Source organism: Tiliqua scincoides, chromosome 4 (assembly GCF_035046505.1).
Source record: "Tiliqua scincoides isolate rTilSci1 chromosome 4, rTilSci1.hap2, whole genome shotgun sequence".
Classification (NCBI taxonomy): domain Eukaryota; kingdom Metazoa; phylum Chordata; class Lepidosauria; order Squamata; family Scincidae; genus Tiliqua; species Tiliqua scincoides.
In genome coordinates this window covers 40,238,729-40,254,054 of record NC_089824.1, presented here as the reverse complement: position 1 = coordinate 40,254,054, position 15,326 = coordinate 40,238,729, and the positions used below count along the sequence as shown (strand labels likewise).

At 40.4% G+C, this 15,326-nt stretch overlaps 1 protein-coding gene across 1 annotated transcript in view; it reads right to left on the bottom strand.

Moving 5' to 3' along the window:
* The window catches only part of CRH (corticotropin releasing hormone), a 70,500-nt gene that overhangs the window by 47,126 nt on the left and 8,048 nt on the right, over window positions 1-15,326 (bottom strand). Inside the window, exon 2 of the mRNA XM_066626398.1 lies at window positions 12,956-13,083. The gene's annotated coding sequence lies outside the window, so the exon portion shown is untranslated. The remainder of the gene's footprint in view (window positions 1-12,955; window positions 13,084-15,326) is intronic.

The following is a 15,326-nucleotide window of genomic DNA, read 5'->3' as shown; positions in this document are numbered from 1 at the left end:
CGATGTGAACTGGGGCTTCCATGTGCATGATTTATACAGGGCTGCCATTATTTCTGCAACAGCCAGAACAATTTTGGGGGATTGTGCAAATCATAGCTGCTGCATATACAGCAGCTACATGTATCGCTCCCCTCCCCCCCATTGTAGGGCCTGATCACACAAAAGACACCTACATTCCCAAATGCAATCCCACCATAGCCCCAAAAGCAGGCCTACATGCTTCCTTCCAAGGTGATTGCCAGGGAAGAAGAACCCCAATATATGAACTCAGCCTCCTAGACAAAAATAAACAAAAATATACCACAGAGTAGTTTATCTTTAACATAGAATGGAGGCAAATGGCAAATAATTGCCATACAAAATGCGCACTAACGATTGGTGCCCTCCTATTTTTAACTTTTTTGCTGTCAGAAGTTACAACTGTGACATCATCAGAGAAGAGGTGGATCAATAGACATCATTTTACAATCTTCACCATTCTTTGCCCTCATTGATAAATGGAGCTAATGAATAAATCATGGTCTATTTGATCTTTTTTTTAAAGGCAACTCCATTGTGTCATCTCTATTGATAAAGAGGTAATGGAGATAATTCTTCATTGCCTCCTTATATTTGCACTTGGTGCATTTCAATAAGCTAACTTCTCTGGCTGGGCACCAAGGTGAGTTTCACAGGGTAGGGTGGGATAAAAGTAGTTTTGGGGAAGAAGATCTGGTTTTTTTATTGGTTTTGCTTCCTCCTGATGGTACAAGCAGCAGCACAGCTAAAGTGACATATCGGCAGATGCAAAGCTACTGCTCATGCATATTTTTGCTGTAATTCATATAAACAAGACTACAGTTTAAAATAACCTTGGGGATTTCTTTAGTCTTAACCGAAATGCATTGACATGCATTATTTCAATAGTTGCTATTAGCACCATCATTTTCCATTATCTTTCTTTTAAATATTTTGCTAATGTTCTTTAATAAAGAGAGCAATGAAACACATAGAAAGAATTAAAATGAAGAGGGAGAAAGGGACAAGAAATGTTTGGATTTGGTTTAAGGGGGATAGATCCTGCAACTGATAGCAAGGTGAGTTTTCAAATGGATTGTAATTTTCACTGTTTTGCATGGTAGTAACAGAGATAGAATTCCTACTTTTCTCCTCTGGAGTGCATTCTCTCTTTCTCAGAGAGAGAGAGAGAGACTAATACACAAAGAGGATTTTGGTTTGATGGCAGAAGGCTAAGCAAAGAAGTATCAAAATAAAGGAGGGGGTAGAAGTAAAAAAAATGTACAATGCAATCCTATACATATTTACTAGTAAATCCCACTGTTTTTAATGGAACTTACTCTCAGTATAGAATTGCAGCCTTAGAGTTGGTGGCAAACAGAGGGGAAACTAAGGAGGTTTGGAGTATATGAAGAAAGTGAAAGGCAAAAAGCAAAATGATCTTCAAGAAGGCAACGAACAGTCCTAACCTCCTGATTACCTGTTTTTATTATTTGTTTCTTTGTTTTTGCAAAGGCAGGCCTCTCCACTGGTTTACACATGACAAGTGGCATAATGCTTAGTAACGGAAGAGGTGAATTTCTGAAATCCCTGATCAAGTGGGTTCTGAGAGGAGCAACAAAAAGAGAAAGATGAAGATCCATTTGGATCACGATTTGAATAAAGAAGCTGCTTTAGATGCAATGAGTGATATAAAATATGTTCTGGAGATTTTAATGAAGAATATATTGTATTATTATTATTAACAACAACAGTATTTATAGTGCTGGGTAGTGTTTAGATTCCTGCAGATGTCATGTGACATCACCTGGAGCTCATCTCCTGCTATCCCTTCAGAATCCCATCTGGGCAGGGGGCAGAGTGGACCAAAAACAGCATGTGGTGCTTTTACATCTCATCACTCTGTTCTTCAGGCCCAGTGGAGGCATCAGATTGTGCCAGAAGCTGTGACCAAGTGTTGAAAACTTCCAATGCGAATGTTTGAAGCACAGCCATCACAGACAGAATGAAATGCCTCAGTAGCTTTCTCATGAAGCTGTTGACCTGTAAGTAATATTTATATCCACCCACTCGGTGCAACCCTAATTAAATCTTGAGAACTTGAGACAGATTTTTATTTCACTGAATCAATGGGATATAAATTTGCTCACTTTTTCTTAACATGCACGGATCAATCAATATCAAGCTAAATAACAAGAACCACCACAAAATTAAGGCTAAGCAAATGAGTTTGGTTGCAATTGCACTCCATTCAGAAGTTACTTGAATAAATGCCTTCAGTGTTCTACTGCTCTGTATACAATTGCATCAGGAGGCAGCACCACACAACATGCTTAGATCACAGCAACTTAGGAAGCTGAAGTCTGACCATGGGTCCATCCAGCTCAGTATTGCCAAAGATGACTGGCAGAGGTTCTCTGGGGGTTTCAAAGAGGAATCTTGCTCTGCCCTTTCTGGAGATGCCAGGGATTGAAACTGAGACCTTCTGTATGCAAAGCCTGCCTTTCTCCCTCTTTTGCTCTGTGGTATCAAGTACCTAATACTAATGCAGATAGCCATTATGGTATCCTATGAAAAGTGGTATATAAATATTCTAAATAAATGGTAATAATAAAAAGTTTTCTTGCTAGGATATGCTCTGATCGCTGCATCAATATTCAGGGTGGTTGTTTTTCACTGCCAGTAGCCAGGTGAGTGTCTAATTCTAATGTTGTGTTAATGAATGATTCATATATTAAGCTCTAATGATCCTTTGCGTCCCATTCTTCTTCCGCTTAAGCAGCATAATTCATTATGAGGTTGTGCAGATATATTACTTTGTGTAGCAATGTGTCCCCTATACAGAAGTTGTAAGGGATAATTTTAACCTCCTTTTACCGCCTTTTGACTCCTGAGTACATTTGTACAAGATTAATGTGCTAGGTTCAAACCCGTACGGTGTTTTAGCCTGTGAGCAAGGATGATCTTTCCACAACTTCCACTAACAAGTTACTCTCCAAAATAAAAGACAAGTCATAGGAAGGAACTACTGCTTCTGGGTAATCTGGGTAGGATGCCCCCTTCCAGAACCATGCAACCTCAGCAGTCTGTCTCATTAAACATAGATGCAGTGCATTAGATAAAATCATGACACATTAAATACAACTTTTATTATAGTGAAGAAGCAGACAAAAATAGCATAATAAAGGGTTATTTAGGTGAATGCCTTCTCTTGTTGCTTGGATTAGGCAGAAGCACCAAGCAAGACTCAAGACTTGCATGCATGTTCTGAAAGTTCTTTATTTCAAGTTTTTTCATTGTCCCAAATGGTTCTGACTGCGTGGTCCCCCTGCTCTTCAGGATCGGCAGTAACACCTGTCTCTTCTATGGCCTCAGGTAAATCAAATATTAAGAGCAAGAGAAAAAGCTCTCAATCCTCTCTCTTTTTAAAACCTCATCCGTCCCCCTAATTGGTAACAAGTTCATGCCTCTACCTCCAGATCCCTAAGTTGATAAGACCCAAGCATGCAATATATGTCATTCACTTGAACTGAAATCGCTTTTCTGCTTAGTGACAAACTGCTAGCATTTGAATTGGAACTTACAGAAGGGCAGGCAGATAGACAATATACAACCCAAGTAAAGGAGCTAGTTTTTCCTAACTCCCAAGTGGGTTTGGGTATTTTTCAAATGGAAGTCAATCATGTCAAGCTGACCAAACCTTGGCCATTATGGCCAACACTCAAAATGTCTGAGGGAAAGATTGTTCTGGGTTAAACCAGGGTGAGTTTCTTGTCTCCTACACACACATGCAGTTAGTGCAAGTCTACTGCAAACTTTAGCCTAAATATAGTTTTGAAAAAGTGATTGTAATTGTTGATGATTCACATCATCCAAATTTAATATCAAAATTCAGCCGGCACTTTTTGTTGTCACCTCCTACACAACTATTGAAGCTATGGATAACCTACAACATCCTATTCAGTTATTTTAAGAACATTTTCATATAGGAAAATGTAGCAGAAATTCACTAACGATGTAGCCCTACACCATTATAAAAACTGGAGGCAGATTTTAATCTAATTTGAATTCTAACAGTGGTTTTCATACTGTGGCCAAACCAAGTCTTTGTAAAACAGAATTTGCAGGCTGTTGCCTTTCACACCTCACTTCACACATGAAATTATCATGAATATATGCAGAGGTTCTTCAAACAACAAACAGAGGCGTGCATAAAATGATTTTAAACAGAAGTGCCACTCAAGTTCTTGGCTGTTTTCATCTTGCAGGGCAGGTTTGAGAGTGAAAGTTGATCTATAAATAGACTTTGAATCATGTAGGCTGGAAACAGACATGTGTTTCAGCAAGGTAAATGTTAAGTTTTAATAATGTGGTACACTATCCGATGCTTATTAAATTCTGGTCTTGCATGACAATCAGTAACAGAAAAATTCATCAGCAACCATTGCTCAATATAAGACAAAATCCAATATGCTATCCTCCAACTGGACATATGGCAATGAAAGCATAGTGCTTCTCTTCTATGGAATCTACATGTAACTTCTGCCATAAACCAGAATACCACTGTCACCACGTTAAACAGTTAATTACACTTTTGTTTACTTTTTTCCTGCACTTCCTAGTCTATTCAGACTTTTGCCCTGATGCACCAGAGAGGGGAACAGAACTTCACTCACCTGTGGTCACTGACCCTGCCCCCTATAGCATATTCAGCATAATGTCCAAAAGGGTTTGCACACATACAACTGTAAGCCCGTGGGCTTAACCTGCATAATTTGAATGATGTTTATTCAACGATTTCTTGATCACACAGACAGAGACCAAACGCAAATAATTTGCTTGTTCATTAGCTGTTTTGTACATTCTGCCATGTTGGGCCAATGGCCAGCAGGGGATGAAATTCAATTTAGCTTGGCTCAGGGTGCTTCATCCCACAAAATATTTCCACCCACCAACAGACATCGGTCTGAGCAGAAGTGGAGTGTCTCTGGCTATAGGACTGTACAGGCCATCTGGAGTGATGAACACTGGGACAGTGAACACTACCAAGGCAGTGAGCATCTAACAGTACTGTAATTAAAACCTTGAAACTTGGATTAATGTTGTAGAATGTACATATCTACTCTAAACACATTTGGGGAAAAAAATCCAATTTATTTCAGTGGAATGCATTTCCAAGTAAGTATGCATATGATTGCAGTGCATCTATATGAATTCAATAAGAATATTTCCATTGACATAACTGGTTCTAACTTGCACCTGTAATCAAGTAAATCTACAATTATCAACTTTATGCCTCAACAGGCCTGTTAAAGTCAATGGGCGTGCCCCCTGTAGACAGATGGTGGCTTGTAATCTAAAATTCCTATATCTCCTTTCTCCACCCTGCAGATGCCCAATCATGTCTGATCTTGGAAGCTAAGCAGAGTCAGTCCTGGTTAGTACTTGGATGGGAGACTGCTGGGGAATACCAGGTGCTGTAGGCTTATACCATAGTCTTTTGAGACTGAAGGTTGCCAACCAGTTTTCTCCACATCATTTATTAAAACAGCAAAAAGATAGTTTCTTAACTACAGCTTCTATTTAAAAATTAATCAGTGCCAATAGTGTGCCAGGTGCTGGACAGAAAGGTTCCTGCTGAAATGGGTTGAACATCCACTCTAGCTATTATTTATTATTATTAACAGTATTTATATACCGCTTTTCAACTAAAGTTCACAAAGCGGTTTACAGTGAAAAATCAAATAACTAAATGGCTCCCTGTCCCAAAAGGGCTCACAATCTAAAAAGATGCAAATGAAAGCTATCTCACAGTTGGGATGATTGCCAGGCATGGTATGTAGACTTCAGGGCCGGCTCAAGACCTCCTGATACAGCAAGCCAAATACTGTCTCTCCCCCCCCCCTTTACCTGATGATATGCTAGCCTTTGCTCTTCCAATGTTCTAGCTCAGCACTCTTCTCCCTTCCACATTTCTTCTTCCTCTATATCTCCCACTTCTTTCTCCATCCATAGAATGGATGGAGAAAGAAGAGCAGTGAAGGCAAGTAGGCAGATACAGATGAACACAGCCCACCAATTTGCAGCCTGATGCAACTAATTGGAGTCATAGATGGGCCAGCCCTAGTAGACATAAGATGAGTTCTTTCCATGGGTGTGACAAAGTGGTTCCAAAATGACATTTGAAATATGAATCTTTCACTTTTGTACATGAGGAGCAAGGCCATCTTGTGTGCAGTAATCAAGAGTCATCTGCCAAATCAATTATGTCAAGAAATCAGCAAATCAAGTAAGTACAGAAGAAAAACTTGTGTAAAGGGCTAAAGAAATGAGAAGAGGATCGCTCTCAAGCAAAGCAGGTCTTCCTATGCTGAGGGAAACTCCAGAAAGGTCATGGGCTCCATTTATTTTTGACCCTCTTTAACCTTTTGAGAAAAGGACACATACATGCTAAGCTCATTTACACTCCAATGAGCAACAGTTAGGATGCCTGAGGTTATTATTTCAATTAGCCAAGGCTCACCATTTTGTCTGGTAAATTCAAGCAGACATGCAGTCATCTAAAATGGGACACATGCGAAGCTCTGTTTGCATGGGGTGAGATTTTTTTATACCACTGGGATCACAGAACCCTTGAATACTTGCCCAAGATTATTAAGAGTTGTAAAGTCAAATATTTGTGAACTCAAATAAGGCGGGTTCACTTTGATGCTGTTTGTGTTCATAGTGAAAATGTGGAAGCTGGCAACATGGAAAATTCTTTTTCTTGGAAATATTCTTGAGGAGATTACACTAGGACTTAAGTGCTCCAGCTAAAAGTTAGTATTTCTCTGCAAGTCAGAATCAAGCTACATGTTCTGTAGACTTTTTTTTCCTTTCATTTAATATTGATGCTGTTCCTGAGAGGGTTCTTGGGTGTTGTTGTTTGTTTGTTTGTTTGAAACACAGGGCACTATTCAAAAAAAACCAATCCCTTTCCTGCTCACAGTCTTTAAGTCATTCCCGCCCAAGTTACATTGCAAATATGCAACAAGGACCAAATGTGTATACCTGTGGGCTGGGCAGAAATTGGTTAAAATAACTGAACACCATGTGATTTTGTTGAATTATTTTAGATCAGCCCTTTGAGGCCTGACAATGTATTCACATAATGATAACCCCCTTAATTCCACTCCTGTGGTAATTACTTGCCCCAGTGGAAGGCAGATTCAGAGGCCTAGTGGTGCATTTTGAATTGCAGGAGCTTATCATTCAATAGGGGAATTAGTATACTACCCTTTTTGGAACTTCAGGATCACAGGCTAGATAACAAGACGGCATAATGCAGAGAAATTCCCTTTTTTTAGCTCAAGGAGGAGACTGGGAGAAAGATGACTTCTAATAAAAGATTATAATTTTATTATAAAGCACAAAGGTAAACATACTGCACATTTCTTGGTTCTAGTACTTGAAAAGTGTACCTAGCTTATGGTGGTTGCATGTGACATGTATTTGGTGCATCCGAGGAAATTAGGAAAAGGGAAATTTGTAGGGAAGGATTTTAGGGGTCCCTGGTCTGCTAAACCCCGTTGCTACTTAAAGATGGGGAGAGAAGGGGAGAAATAGGTGGGAAAGAAAGAGGGAAAAGAGTTCCAGAATGCAAGATAGTTACCTGTCCTGAGGAGCAGATGGATGGGGGGGAAGAGTCCTGGGAGGAGGACCTTCTGCCTTGGGGGAAGAGTCAGAGAGAGCTAGCATGAGGCGAAGCCCTCTCTTAAAAGAATTTTGTTTGTGACTGAAATAGGCTGGGCGCTGTGCTGAGGGAGAACTGCCACCCACCAGGGTGTTCGGGGTCAGGATGTCCCTTATCAGCATATCAGCAAAATTCAATGGGTCTAATGGCTGGCTTCCCTGGCTGGGGAAACTTACAATACGCAGTGATTGATTTAAACAATACAACTATAGGAGACACTTAAGCAAAGATTTACTCTTTAGACTTCATTGCTAAAGTCTTTGTTGCTAAAGTCTTTGTTGCTGTGTGCATGGAGAGGTGGAGGTTGTGTAAACTTGTGACTTTTACCAGGGTTTTTGGAAATTGGGCCTATGAGAAGTTTGGCCTATAACCAGATATAGAATCACAACTTAAAAGGAAAAAGGGGATTTTCAGGTAACAAGCCAGGAGAGGCGTAGGGTGGAAGGAGAGAAGACATGGGAAGAGATCAGTCTTTGAGGACTGAACTATTTCAAATTCTCTGAATTGGTTGATGGATTTCCCCTGTTCACAGATTAAAATGTACAGAGACAGAGAGAGCATCAGTTATTCTGAGTCAAAACACTTGCTTGAGGAAGCCTTAATTTGAAAAATGAGGCAAGTGGCTTCAATGCAGTCATTGATAGGAAATAAGATAATAAAAGCGAACACATTCAGATGGCTCAAAAATATTCATAATTAGAGCTGTCACCTTGCTAAGCTATCCCTTTTGACTTCTCCAACTCTCCTCAAACATTCTGTCAGGAACAATGAAAACAACAAAACCTGGAGTATGACAGAGCTACATCCTTTCAGAAACAGTGGCAGAGAAATAAGCTAGTTGGTGCCACATCCTACCTGCCAGTAGAATAACAATTCTGCACAGAAGTGCTATGAATCATGGTGCAAATGAATGGCTTGACTCCTTGTCATGTCACTGGGGCCTGTGCAAAAGGAGAGCAACTGTCCCTTATCACCCCTGCACAGCATCTTCTCTAGTGGTCATTTGCTGGTGTTACTTCTGCCTTGTTTTCAGATTGTGAGCCCTTTTGGGACAGGGAACCATTTATTCATTTTGCTACGTAAGTGCTTTCGGAAATTTGTGGTTGAAAAGCAGTATTTAGTAATAGTAACTAATAGTCACCACATCACCCTGAGAAATACTGTTACCCATGTCTGACTCAAAAGGCTTGTGCCTGCATCATGCACACTCCTGTGAAAACTCTCTCTAAAGGGAAAAAAAACAGCTAACAGGCTATTTGAGCCTTCCTCCATCCCTTTTTGAAACCATTGTTAAGTGGACAAAAGGCTGATCCACAACCCAATGTAAAATACATTGACTTCAAGCACCATAACCCATTTCATCCAAGTAAGGGTTATTTAACTCATGTATTTATATGGAAATGCATGCCTCCTTTCTCCACCAAACCAGGGACTCAAAGTCACTGACAAGGTTACAGTGCAAAATACATGGTTATGGCTCATTTCTTCCAGTTGTTTCACTCCCTTCCTCTCAGAGGTTGGCCAACCCTGTGCCACCAGTAAATAGCAGCATTTGGAGGGAGTCGGAGTGGTGGATCTGTGGTATTTACAGTAAGGCTAGGGAAAGGGGGTATCTGCTGATATCTGCAGGGTGCTCCATTCCCCCAATGCAGTACCCTTGTGAGTGTGCCTTGACACCCTAGGGCACACTTTAGGAACCCCTGCTTTAAATGAAACCAGAAGTCTCACACTTCTGGGTTTGACGAAACTGCATGAGAAGCATGGGAAAGAGGGAGGTGATCCACTTCTCACTCACTTCTTGCTCAGCTCTTTTTTTTTTTTTTTTTAACAGCACCATGGCAGAAGTGGCAGCTGTGGTATCAGCACTGGGTGACGCTCCTGGTCACACCGCCCTTGCCTGTGTGTATATTGAAACCTTCTCACACCTTTTAGGGGTTGACTCAAGGCCTAAATAAAGCATTACCTGAACTTGGATTGTGGATTTTTTTTTCTAATGTATTAACACAGCCACCTACGATTCTATAAATAAGTGTTTTGGACGAATCCTTTTTCCCTATGAGGAGGCTCTTTCCCCTCACCGCAAGCAGGGGAGCCATGTGAATCCTAAATGGTTTAATACCAGATGAGAGAATGATGGCCAAAAGGAGTTCAGCTGCCTTGATTTCTGAAGCTGGCATAACTTGTATCAACCATGGTCTGAGCACATATGAAAAGTGGAAACAACAATGTATAAGATCAGGATGCAAGTGGAAGCCCATAATAAACTGAATGCAAAAGCCTGCCATATGATGCACACACAAACAAATCCTCTGAATCCACTCTTACTCATTTATACAGGAGCCAACAATGCTCCTAAATGCTGGCAAATGCAATGGTGACTCATGGCTTAAAGAGGCTGGTCACCAACTTGGTTTTCAAGAGTGTTCATGCACATACCAAAAGATAAATGTGCTCTTAAACCAACTACACTGTTATGGGTTAGTTGAGACAGCAGGTACTCACTCATAACCCTCCACATCAGCTGTCACAGATACCCATTTCAAACTGGTGCAGTTATTTTTGTTGTTTTAAAATGAGTGCAGGGGACTAACAGCCCAATCCTATTTTGACCCTGCACCCATATTGCACAGATGTCAACGTGATGTTTCTCTTATTCTAATCCCACCCTGGCAATGCAAGGAGCTGTCATTGGTAGCCCAATCCTAAACGTTTGCTTGGTTGGAACCATCCTGCCTTGAATTTTCTCTTGCCCATTACTCAGAGAAATCAAAACATAGTCAATGGGTAGCACAAACAGCACTCACTCTAGAATTAGGTGAGCAGTAGGGATCTTCTGAAAGTAAAAGCTGAAACATATTTAAAGGCTCATAAGGAGGAAAGATCATCTTCAGCATTATAAATTATCACTGCCATGATCTTATGGTAATTGTGACTTAACAGCTGGTGCCCTCAGGTGCTGACAAATAGGATAGCAGCCAAGTCTCTTATTACATCACAAAACCCACCATATTTGCCCTCACAAGCTCCAGGAAGTAAACAGGCTACCTTAGCTCAAGCTGCAGATCATGGAACCCTCTGCCTTAGGGACTTAATACTATCAAACTCAAGTCGAAATGGCCAGAAGGCGTTGCAACTGCCATTCTAGGGGTCGAAGTTCTCGGCGTAAGAAAAGAAGAGGCAAAAAGAAGAAGAAGTGTGGGAAGAAACTAATCAGTAAGAATGGTAACAACATGCTTGATACTAAATTTCATTACTTTAATATGAATTGGCAACTGTGGAGCTATTCTCAGTTATATATTATATATATATATATATATATTGGCAAGCTTCAGTCTCGAAAGACTATGGTATCGCGCTCTGAAAGGTGGTTCTGGCACAGCATCTAGTGTGGCTGAAAAGGCCAATCCGGGAGTGACAATCCCTTCCACACCGGGAGCAAGTGCAGTCTGTCCCTGGTCTGTCTCCCTGGCTATGGGCCTTCCTTCTTTGCCTCTTAGCCTCAGACTGTTGGCAAAGTGTCTCTTCAAACTGGGAAAGGCCATGCTGCACAGCCTGCCTCCAAGCGGGCCGCTCAGAGGCCACGGTTTCCCACTTGTTGAGGTCCATCCCTAAGGCCTTCAGATCCCTCTTGCAGATGTCCTTGTATCGCAGCTGTGGTCTACCTGTAGGGCGCTTTCCTTGCACGAGTTCTCCATAGAGGAGATCCTTTGGGATCCGGCCATCATCCATTCTCACAACATGACCAAGCCAACGCAGGCGTCTCTGTTTCAGCAGTGAATACATGCTAGGGATTCCAGCACGTTCCAGGACTGTGTTGTTTGGAACTTTGTCCTGCCAGGTGATGCCGAGGATATTCTCAGTTAAAGTGGTGAAAAAATGGATGTACAGTATGCATTTTAAGGAAAAGCAGACAAACTGTAATTGTCACCTCACTGTCTTTTACACAGTCCACAGAAATACTATACATTTCTGTGTATAGTATTTTACACAGTAGTAACTTTATTCCCAAATCAGATTATTCTTGCATTTTTGTTACCAATACCGCATAAATTGTAAGTGCATCTTGTTTAAAGGCATATAAACCCTATTTGAAAGGTGATCTTATTCCATAATATCAGAGCTTGGTGGGAGAACGGATATTCTAGAACATCAAGGTTCAAAGAAAACAATGCTTCTTTCAAAATACTATGCTGCTGTAGAACACGGAAGCTCCACAGCAGCTTTTATCATTGAAACTTTTGCCTTGTAATCAAACCTTATTTTCAGTGGTGGCAGAAATGCTTCTATCATGGTTCATTACAGGGTTCAGACCTACTTACAATGATCTGCCCTCCATAATGTCACCATTAATTCCACTTGTTGCAAAGCTGTGACTTTATGTCATATAGCTTCTACTCAGCTGTCCTAATCAAAGAAATGCCTAGAATGCTTTTGAATGTTGGGTCTGTTATGCAGTACTTAAAGTCACAGTAACAACACCAGAACTGGGGGTGGGTGTCAGATGAGCTTGTACTGCCCCTGAGTGAATCAGAAACAGCATGCGCTCTCTCCTTCGCTCTCTCTCCTCCCCCCTTACAGTGATCCATCTCTAGCACAAACTGAAGATGGGGAACCCACGTAGCACCCATACTCAGCCTCTACTTGTTCACTGCTCATCTGCATAGTCAATGTGGAAAACTGTAGTATAACACTCCATGGCCTGCAAAGGCCTGGGAGGATTCTCCTTACACTTGACTACTTCATGTGTACCTTTGCAGGGACTGCTACATCCTGTTTTAGAATTAAAGAACACACACACACACACACACACACACACACACACACACACACACACACACAAAATCCCAAGCATGGAATGTCTGATGCAGACTCACCACAGGCATCTTAGACCAGGTTTGCTATAACAGGACCACCAACGCTACCATGTTGTTAGTTTGGAACCTACCATCCAAGCACAATTGGATGTTCAAATTCTGCAGAGTTCCTTTATTAAAAGAGCACTGTGTAAACCTCTTGCCCTCTCCTCTTGAACACATTATACCTAGAAGGGGCTACAGACTCCACCACATGCTTAGGGCGAGACAGTAAAAGAGATATGACCAAAGAAACCCAGTGCTTCATATGACATTCCTACAAATATGTACATTTAGACAAGATTATGACTTTGGGATTAGGCCCACATATTTCCTTGGATTTGTATATGGATGAAATCACAAGTTAACTTACTTCATGGCAACATCTTTAAAACATCCTGAAGAGCAGCTGTAACACAGAGGAGACCTGGTGACTGTAGCTTCCAGCACACAGCAAAACCTGCTACGGCTTTCCCATAACCATTCAGAAATTTGGGGGACCTGGGAACAAGAGAGGATAACACTCAGTTTACTGTGTGACCAATATGCTACAAGTGAAAAGTTATCCATGTAATAATAGCCATCACACAATATGTTCTAAAGTAACCACTGTGCAATAGGTGGTCATGCAATGTCACTTTATGAGTTAGTAAACCTATTTTTAAAATAATTAACAATTGTGACATATGTTCAATAGGGTATGTGCGTATCACGACCACGTGCCACTACAAGAGAAAATAACCCCAGGTTTCTGGACTGCCTTGGGAAACTGACAACATAACAAACCAACAGCCACGAAGACACCTGCTTCTTGTGAACAGCGACCATCAGCAATAATCAACCATAACATCTAAGTGGTGAGATCATCAGACGACTGACATTGCGAGACCCTGGCATTGGTGTTCTTTAGCATCATTAATGGTAGCCTGTTAATACATCTGTAAAATGCATTTGTTGTGTGATATATTTCTACAGATGACAATTCCTTCCTGGGAATTCCCTTTCACATTTTCTGTTAAAGATCTTTTCCATTTGGCTTCCTCCCTCCCCCCCCCCCCGGCCTTTCTACAGACATATATTGCTCCAAGTTATGTGGGGTGAGGGAAAGAGGAGCAAACCTGTAAAGAAGTATACACTCTGGGGTTATTTGACCACCTTGAATTTAATTACATTATATATAAGTAGTAAAATCACCAATTAACTGGCAGTAGAATAACTGAGAATGACACTACAAGATCTTTGTAATTAGCTATCAATTAACTGCCACCTTTGAAATTCACTAACTATAATAAAGAATGTAATTGATTTTATTTCAATTAAAACAATTCTTTTGAGAAACAATAAGAAACTTATTATCAGAATACAAGCATCCACTTTCTACTACAGTTGCCCCGTTTACTTCATTTTGAAGAAAGCGCTGCATTCACATCTTCATTCTGCACAAGGAGTCTACTTCAGTACCACACTGAAGCATGTGGTACACATGGACCTTCATACAAGCACATAAGGTCAGACAAACCTTTTTGTATTACTCAAACATTGGTATCAATTAAAAACTGAACTTTTGTCATTCAAAAAATTTCAGATTACAACACAGAAGTCAAAACTGCAAGCATTATACATGCAGATCTGTTACTTGACACAATCATATCAATGTAAAGAACAGGTTTCTCTCATTTAACAACATAGTCCAAATTCCTGTGCCTCTATATTATAATTCTGCATTCTGCAAAAAGATGACTTATCTCACCATTTTCTGATTTGTGTTTGATCAAGTGACTAATCAAAAGTCAGTGTATGCTGAAAGCAAGGAAGTCACCCCCCCCCCCATTAAGAGCTCTTGGCTTGCTACTTTGTACTTATGTCATATATACAATTTGTTTTCCAAATATTGGATTTTTCTGGTGAAGTACACATAACACAGGCCTACAAAATTGAGGGTCAGAAAAGTTTTTTCCAAACTTTATGGTGGTTTGATATGAATTTGGGGTGCCGATTCAAAAAATGGCATTCCTCATGAGGAAGCTACCTGAATCATTCACTAACAAGGCTATATTATATCTCCAAAACTAGATGGATAGGGCAAAACGGATGCCATTTTTTGAATCAGCACCCCAAATATACCCAGGAATTGGTGTAATGTTTAAGGAAGCAAAATGTGTGTTGGCCTGTGTAATTAGTGCCCAAAAATACTATAGAATGTTTCAGTAATGTTTAGCATAATATTTTTAGCAAAGTAAAACTGGCAAAATTACCTCTAGCATGATCATACATTGGAGCAAACATACAATTAGCAAAGTAGGTTTTCCCACACTAATAAAAATTTTAATTTGGTAGCAGTTGGGCTTGAATCCATATCATGAAAACCTTCAACCTTCATCCAGTACTTTTATCTATTCAGCCCTTCCACCAGCTGAATCACACACATACATATGTAATGCTATGTAATCATTCCGGAAATACTTAAAAAGCTTAATTTAAATTGGGAAGAGAATGCTCAGTGTATGAAAATGAGATCCATTTAATCTGAAAAAAACTGAAAAGGATTTGACATATCAACTTTCTTTTGAGATCTGTTTAGCAGTAAAAAAGCATTTGCTGAAGCAAAATACTGCATTAATTGCTATTAGCTCCCTAGAGAGAGCTTGTGCCAGATTCTGCTTCTAAAAGAATTTGCTGTTAATTAATACATGTGGCAGGACATTGTCACCAACTTGGGTCAATGTGAGATCACTTCTAGCCTT